This window comes from Pteropus alecto, unplaced genomic scaffold, assembly GCF_000325575.1.
Source record: "Pteropus alecto unplaced genomic scaffold, ASM32557v1 scaffold155, whole genome shotgun sequence".
Taxonomy (NCBI): Eukaryota; Metazoa; Chordata; class Mammalia; order Chiroptera; family Pteropodidae; genus Pteropus; species Pteropus alecto.
Window position 1 is genome coordinate 6,789,463 of NW_006438113.1, and position 8,404 is coordinate 6,797,866.

Genomic DNA, 8,404 nt, shown 5'->3' on the forward strand with positions numbered 1-8,404 from the left:
GGAAGACCAGTTCCTCGGGTCCTGTTACATCACTTAGGCAAAAGTAAATGTTACAGAGACCCACCCGCGAGGTGCTGGGGAGCCGAGGCCTCCCACATCTGCCTCCACAGCTGGGGCTTCCTCCGACCCCCCAGGTGGGGAATGCCTCTAGGGCAAGCCTGAGTCTTCTCCATCTTTGTGTTCTTAGTGCCCGGCACAGAGACCAGCAAAATAAATAATAAAATAAAATAAAATCTACTCAGTGAATGCATGTGTTTATGCATTCTACAAATACTTGCTGAGCAACTCTTTTTCTCCTTCCACCAGGCATGGTGCTGGCAGTGAGGTTATACATGCAGAAAGAGGATATAAAAGAAGGAAGGAGGAATTAAAGGAGGGAAAAAATAAATTTCTCAGCAGGGTGATAGAGCACAACAGAGCAGGATGGTCCCTAAGAGAGGTATAAAAAAAAGCTAAGTTCTATTTCTTATTTCAGTCACACATTCCTATTCGACAGAGTTTTCTAGAGCACAGCCTCCATTCTTGGCAACATAGTGGACACCTGGGGATCTAGGGAAGCAATTTTAGCACTCTGACATAGGTAGTCTTATGTGGGAGGTGGACAATGTCAGCGACGTGAGTTACATGCCATAATGGAGGTATGGACAAGGTAGAGTGGAGCATGCAAGAGGAAGTGCTGGGTAGGCTAGGCAAAGAGGTAAGCCTTGAAGGAAGAAGACATCAGGCTGTCTAGGAGGGTGTAGAAAGGCTTTTGAGGCTGCAGAATACTTGGGAAAAGGCAGATACTTCCTTGTGTTGAGAGAACAGGTACATAAAACAAGTGGCAATAAATGGTGCTGATGAGATAGGTGGCAGCCAGACTACAGGGGTGTGAGTTTCACTCTGTAGGGAATAAGGAGCCATTGAAAGACTGAAGAAGTAGAGTGTTCAGTTTGGGTGTGCACTTCAGAAAAGTTGCTCTGGACTGGATGGCAGAATGACTGTCAGAGAGAACCGCCAGGAGGTCTCTGGATTGGTTCAGGGGCATGAAGGGAGACTGCCTGGAGTAGAGAGATGGCAATGGGATTGGGAAGAAGAGGAAGGAGAGATAATAAGCCCACTGCTGATGAGAATTGGAGACCACCAGGATGAAGTAGAGTCTATTAGTTTATTAGTTAAAATTTCGATTCTAATGCTATGGCAGAGAAACTAAAAACGATAGTGGTCTAAAGAATATAAAAATCCAAGTAGGCAGTCCCAGGCTGGTATGGTGGCTCCATAGTTGTCAGAGACCCAGACCACTTCCGTCTTGTTGCTCTGCTATTTTCAATACCTAGCCTTGATCACATGGTCCAGAATGGCTGCTCCAACTTTTACTGTCATGTCTGCATTCTACCTAGAGGGACAAGGTGAAAGAGGAAAGTGGTGTACCCATTCTTTTCAAAGATACGACTTAGAATTCTGCTAACATCCCATTAGCTGAACTGAGAAGCAAGACCAACTGAGAAGCTGCTGTGTGCCCAGCTAAAAATTCTTCCATGGTGAAAAGAGAGAATGTGTCTATGGAGGGACAACTAGTGATGTTGTGCAAATGCACTGGCTTCTCTGAGTTTGATATTTCTTATTTGTAAATACATTCTGTGAATAGTCATACTTATTTTTAATCAAATAAATGTTAAATATGATCAAATCATTGTCAACAAAATGCTGTGTTTTCTCGGATATCAGTTCCTCTTCTTTGCCTCAGTTTTCCCAGTCACTGAAGGAGGTATTGGAAGATATTCTTTACATGGACTCTATGAGACTAACCGAGTGAGCTTTAGGAGTGAGATTTAGAGAATCCATATACTTACATGATCGATTTGGGGCATGATTTTTCTTGGGAGAGTCTATAGCTTTCAAAAGGTTTATAAGGGAGTTTGTGACCTTAAAAGTTGAGAAACAGAATAAATTGCTCAAGACCCTCCATACTTGTATTGTATGATTTTTTTTTTTTTTTTTGGTACCCACCTTGTAGCATATACTTGCAAAGGAACTGAATAAAAAGAAAAAGGCAATTGAAGGGCTCTGGGCGGTTGGAGAGCATGGCTCTAGCCTTATCCTGACAGCGCCCACATGGGCATGGGTGTGGGCGCCATTCCTGGGCCTTCCTCTCTAGTCCTTGCCCTAGCTGAGCTGGGATTTGGCTGGGTGCACGCCTGGCACACCCTGCCTGATGTCTCCCATGCAGTCCCCAAAGCTCCCAGCCAGGAGCCAGTTAGGGTTTCAGAGGCACAAGTGAGCCGCTGTGTTTGGCCTGCCAGGTGAAAAGAACAGAGCCTGCATTAATGAGACGCTCCTCTCCTGGTATCGGCTTTCACTTTGCAGGCGATGTCTCAGACCAGGAGCAAACCTGTCTCTTTCTCTGGAGCCAGGAATTTGATATTGTCGTGAATAGAGGTTTTCATCTTCCAACTAATCGTCTGCCCTCCACGGCGCCTGCTGCCAGTGCCAGGCTTGGCACATGAGCCCCCAGCTGTGGGAGAAGCGGGTAGACTAGAAGAACTAGGCTCAACAGCTCCCCCTTCACCCAGCCTTGGTGAAGGAAGAGGAGGCATCATGCCCCAGGAGAAGGAGCAAGGAGATGGGTGGACTTCTGGCTGGACACAAATGGGTTCTGATGTACGGATGGAGTATACTAACTCAGAATTTCTCGACAGCCCACTGATGAGCCAGACTCATAGAGCAGAATCATCGTCCACAGTCAGGATGGTACAGAATAAAGCTAGAGAGAAGGATTTTATCAAAGGAGAATAAGAGAAGAGGAAAGCACTGCAGCATCAAAAAACGGACCAGTGATGAGCATCTCGGAACACAGAAGAGAGTCGAGGAAGAGGTGTGAGCAAGGTGGTAGATGACTACTCCTGGACACTGTCTAGGAGAATGGTCAGGAAGAAAGAAATGTTGGGAGAAGATCAAGAATGGGCTATGGTGGAAGCTCCAGCTTGGGGTGCTGGAAGATGAAAAAGGGACCTTCATCCCAGGAGAGGTGGGCCAGCAGGAGACATCAGGGCTGGGTAGCAGGGTGTGGCCCTGCTGTGGCCAGGAAGCTGGAAGTGGGCCTAACACCTTGACAGAGCTGGCCTGTCACATTCATACATCTGCAGGCCTCCAGCCTCTTTCTCTGCCCTGAGCTCTCACTCAGCACAGGCCTGGGACTATGCTCTGGCAGACTTTGACTGCAGGTGTGGGACCAAAGAGGGTGGCCATAGAAAAACAAAGGGGACAAAGAAAGAATCAGCTATGATTTCAAAGAACAGCATACACAGGCTTGTGTCCTGGCTGAGAAGCGCCTGCTTGTGTATTCTCTGGTTGAGGTCCCACGAGCCTATGAGTTAGGGCAAGTCCTATTTATGAACACTACTGGACTGAAGACAGCTCAACAGCACCACCATTTACCAAGTGTCCATGCAGTGCTGGGTCCTGGGATGGGTATGGTGATGATAGACCAATAAAAAAGAAAAAAAAAAAAGCCACCTGAGGAAGCTCATGGCCTACTTAGGTTGGAATCGATATCTACCAAGAGCTTCCTGAAGGTCAGGTTTTCTGCAGCTAAAGATCTGACATACATCTTTCGAATTCCATCCTCACGGCATTCTTCAGAAGGAGGAAGATTCCCCCATTGGAGAAAACAGAGATTCAGAGATGCTACGCTCCCTGCTCAGGACCACACAGCTATGAATTTTGAATCCTGGTTCTATCTGATTCCGATGCCTGCCTACGTCTACTCTCTTCCTTCAGAGAGAGGTGGTGAGGGAAATCAGCTTGAAGCCTGAGGGTGGACCTGGTCACAGACCCTTGCAGTGCATGTTTGCTAAGGCACATGTCTCTCTAATTCCCTGTTAGATAAATGAAGAGATAAAAGGAGTCTCCACTCAACGGCCACACACAGCAGACAATGTTCCAGGCTCCTTGTCCTCAAGGAGCTCACAGACCAGTAGGAAATAGTTGACTAATGTGTTAAGGCCCGCTTCACAGGCACCAAGCCAAACAAATCTCTGTCACTTCTGAGCAGGGTGACCTGTGGTGAGAACCAGAATGTCTCGGAATCTTAGTTTCTATCTGTAAAATGCAGATAGTAGTACATAATTTATTGTACTGCTGTGAAGCTTATATAAAATAATGTGAGCTAAACACAAAGTCTGACACACAAATAGGGGCTCGGAAATCATTATAATTATGATTCTTATTACCATTCAAGATAGAGTTTAATGACAGCTATGAGAAATTTAGTTGAAGAACTTGAGAGGCTCGAATAAAGCCCTTAATGGGATTCATGGGTGATGAGAGGGCAGGTGGGTGTGGAAGATGCAGGAAGTCTTCCTGTTTTGTTTTTGTTGTTCTGTTTATCTTTATAATCATCTTGTTCGAAGCCCTTTCTATCTTACGCTAACTCCCCAGGACAGGCAGTCAGCACCCAGTCATTCTCTGTGGAATGACTGACTCAATGAATGATACGTCTGGCTCCAGAGCTTTGGAAGCCTCGAGTACAGCCCGTTGTCCTCCGCATCTCAGCAGTAATGCTCATAGAGCTTCCGTAAACTCACAGCCCATGGTGGCCAAGCAGCTGGCCCCACACAAGCCCAGCCCCCAGCACCCAGATCAAGAATCCCTGCCCCTGAGCCTCACTATGGAGAGGGCAGGCTAGAGAGCTTCTACTTCTATCTGAGTCATGGGGAGGAGGGATAGAGCGTCTGAAGAGAGTCCAGAAGCCTGAGTTAGCCCTTGCTACTTAGAGCTGTGGGCCAGGCTACTCACCTCTCTGGAGTATGGCAGAACTCATATGCCCCTGGCTTTCTCACAATCTACAGCAGAGGATGCTAGTTTTGCCCATGAGGCAGGCAACCCTCGATCAATGAGGTCAGAGTTGATGGGTAAACACCTCAGTTCCTCAGTGGGAGAGCCCTGAGGTGTGTCATCTCCAGAGGTTCCCCAGGAAGACGTAACCTATTCATTTCTATGTCCTTTATTTGTTTTCTTTATTCACTGTCTTGTTTCCCATGTCCACACAGTGCTTCTGGGCTGGGGTCACCTCCCAGATAAACTATTTGCACCTAAATCCTTGTCTCAGGGTCTGCTTCTGGGGAGCCCAGCTATAGTACAGCACATGGCTGGGTCACTCTTAGGCTGGGCGCCAGGAGGGCCCAGCAACTGGGGTAAGTTGTCTCCACAGCCTGTTGGCTGCAGCATTTCTGTTCCTGGCTCTTTGTCAACTTGGCTGCCTCACTTACATTCTCAGGGCGTGGGGAGAAGTCAGGACCTTCCACTTGCCATCTGGGTTATACAGTGACCTCCTGCTCCCAGGACATAGCATCTTCCTTGATAGGAGGACCAGGCAGTTGGGGAAAAGAAGCTTTGGTCTGGCTTCAGGAAGACTAGCGTGGAGCTCCCTCAAGTCTCCTGTAAGACAGGTGTGCTCGCTTTATATTTAGACAGAATGCTGTCAGGGGACATGGAAAAAAAGGGCTGACTTATCAGTTCCTAATGACGCTAACAAGTGGCATCTGTGAACCCTCCCGGGACTTAGCTGCTGGGTGGGGGAGATATGGGGAGGGGAGCGATTTGCTTTCCGGGGCTCCAACATCAGAGCTCCTACCTCTGCCTCCCTGGAGTGTGTCCTGCTCTGGCTTTTCACAGGAAAACTGCCTAACGCCATGGCAAAAGCAAAGTAATAAAATATTCATCTGCTGAGGCCTGAGGATGGAAGCTATCGTGTCCTCCAGGAGAAGTGGAGTCCTAAATTAAAGACACACACAGACCCAGACAAAAGCACATGCCCAACCAGCAGACATTCTCAGGCATGTGTAAGAACAACACGGCCTTACAAAAACACAAAAGCGTATGCCTAAACACACACACGTACACACATGTGCAGTGATCACACAGCTATATAGCACATAAGCCTGCACAAAGGACGTATGCATGACATAACATGTGCATTGCGTGTCCCCATGAACCCCTGCTATATATATGCACCACACACATATCTCTTCCCCTACCACTGTAATGAAAAGTGACTTCTTCTTAGCTGGTATATTGGGGGCAGAAGAGCCCATCACCCAACCCTGACTTTTGAACAATAGTCGCCTGTCTGGCTGTCCTGAGGAAGCTCAACTCTGTCAGGCAGAAAGCAAATGCTGTGCTGGGGGAAGTGTGACTCAGAGGTGAGTTACACAACTCCATTCTGCCTGTCTGCTCTGCCAGGAGTGGGAGGATGGGGAAAGCTTGCGAATGTGAAAGCCAAAAGGGCTGCTGCACTTCTGGAAGCTTCCACATTATCATGTCACTTGTCTAGGCTGGTAGACTCTCCCCGAGGGCAGTGTGAGGAGCTGCTGCACTGTCACGAACACAAACCGATTACTGGGAATGCCTTTCCTTGGAGGGGTGGCTGTGGAGTGTCACCTTCCCACAGACCCGCTCCTGCCCATCTGGCGTGTTGCCCAGGGCGCCATCACACCTGCAAAGAGTGGGTTGGCCCCAGAGCTTGTGAGGTCAGCACATAGATTGGCCTGTGTCTGTGAAGGTGATCCTGCCTTCTGATTGTTAGAGACGCTCTGACTGAGCAGCTCATAATTAGAGGATGGATACCAGACCTAAGATGCTTGAACCCGCCCCAGTTCATAGACTTCCTGAGAGAATGACAATGTCCCAGTTCCTGAGATGCTGTGTTTTTTCGTATATCCACTCTACAAAAATCCACTGATTATCTATCAAGACCTAGGGCCTGGGGCTAGAGTTGGCTACCCTAAGGAACTCAGTCTGTGAGGGAAACAGACAAGGGCCAAGAGACTTTTGATTTGCTCTTTGACAAGGTGACTCTGGCTGATTATGGAAGGTTAAGAAGCTGGCCAGAGAAAAAAATATGTGTGTAAGTGAGTGGGGAGATTGGCAGGGCAGGAGGTAGAGGGTGGAGAGGAGGGAGAATTAAATTCTGGGCAGAAAAGCAGCATTCACAAAAAGCATGGTTTCCTACATAGGCAATTTAGACCGGGGCTGGCAAAAAACAGCCAACGAGCCAAATCCAGCTCACTTCCTGCTTTTGTAAATAAAGTTTTATTGGCACATAACCATGGCCATTTATTTATGTGCGATCTCTGGCTTCTTTAGAGCTGTAACAGTAGAACTGTGTAGTCGCAGCATGGCCTCCAAAGCCTAAACTATTTATTCTCTGACCCTCTACAGGAAACGTTTGCCAACCCTTCTTTTATATCTATCAATTAATTCTGAAACCCAGCGTAGAATTTTAAAACCAACCACAAAATATCTAGCACCCACTACATAATTCTAGAATCCAGTATGGTTTTCTAGAGCTCCCTGGAAGAGTGACATTTGTGTAGGGATTTAGAAGTTTACAGTGAGCTTTTGCATCAATTATCCCATTTAATCCTTCGACAAGCCCATATGAGGTTAACGGTAATTTTATCCCAATTTTTGCAGATGAAAAAACTAAGACAAAGGGAAATTAAGGGACTTACTGAAGACCACATGGCTAGGAGACAGCCGAGTTTTGGGCAGCCTGATTCTAACATTCCTTGCTCTTTCCACCACATTAACCTACAGATGTTTCTTTGTCACACATTCCACTACTGAGCTGCCCTCCCTGACAGTCCGTTTCCCTGCTGCCACTGAGGAGGCCTTTTGTCCATTGTGCTGCCTTACTGGGAGAGCAGTTTGGGAGGAGAATTGAATTTCCTTTCCGCATCTGTTTGCTGGTGTCTGGTGCACCCTGGGATGCTAACGAACAGTGACAGATGAGCTTCAATTGGCTGGAGCGTGTGAAGAACCACTGGACCAGGTAATTCCAATCCACCTCCTCAGAACTCTGTCCAGGAGAAAGCCCGGGGTGGCAGTGATGGCCCTGCCCTTGGGGCCTGAGGGTGCCGAGAAGGCCTGTGAGGGATCTGGCTGTGTCCTTCCAGGAGGAGTGGGCACCCTGAGTGACTCCTTTCAAACACAAGGATTGCAGCGCCCTTGCTCATTTATTTTCAAGGGAGCTGCTTTAATGGAATTTTATTTCATTTATTAGATACAAGGACCCAAGATGCGGCTGTGTTGTATCAGATGAATTCTGAAGGCCCATCCATCCTCCTGCCCTCCCCGCCCCCCACCCACTCACACACATTTCCTGCAGCTCCATGTTGCTGCTGACTGGAGCTCTGCATGCTGTGGGTAACACATTTAGCTCGATAAAATATAATATACGACGGGATCATATTTAACAAGGAAAACAGGGCCGGAATGGACAGAGGAACAGTGTGGCTGGGTTGCCATGGAAACCCTCTGGTTCGGAATTTCCTGACTCCTAGGAGATTACATTTTCAACCTTAATGCTGTATTAACATAAGCTTTGGCACTTAATGTCTCTGTTTTTCACCTCCCCTCTTTC

The 8,404-nt window shown here is 47.6% G+C and overlaps 1 long non-coding RNA gene across 1 annotated transcript in view; it reads left to right on the forward strand.

Moving 5' to 3' along the window:
* Positions 1-6,306: 6,306 nt before the first annotated feature.
* LOC112482665 overlaps positions 6,307-8,404 on the forward strand; it is an 8,496-nt gene continuing 6,398 nt past the window's right edge. The window contains exon 1 of the long non-coding RNA XR_003047377.1: positions 6,307-7,813. This is a non-coding gene — a long non-coding RNA (uncharacterized LOC112482665). The remainder of the gene's footprint in view (positions 7,814-8,404) is intronic.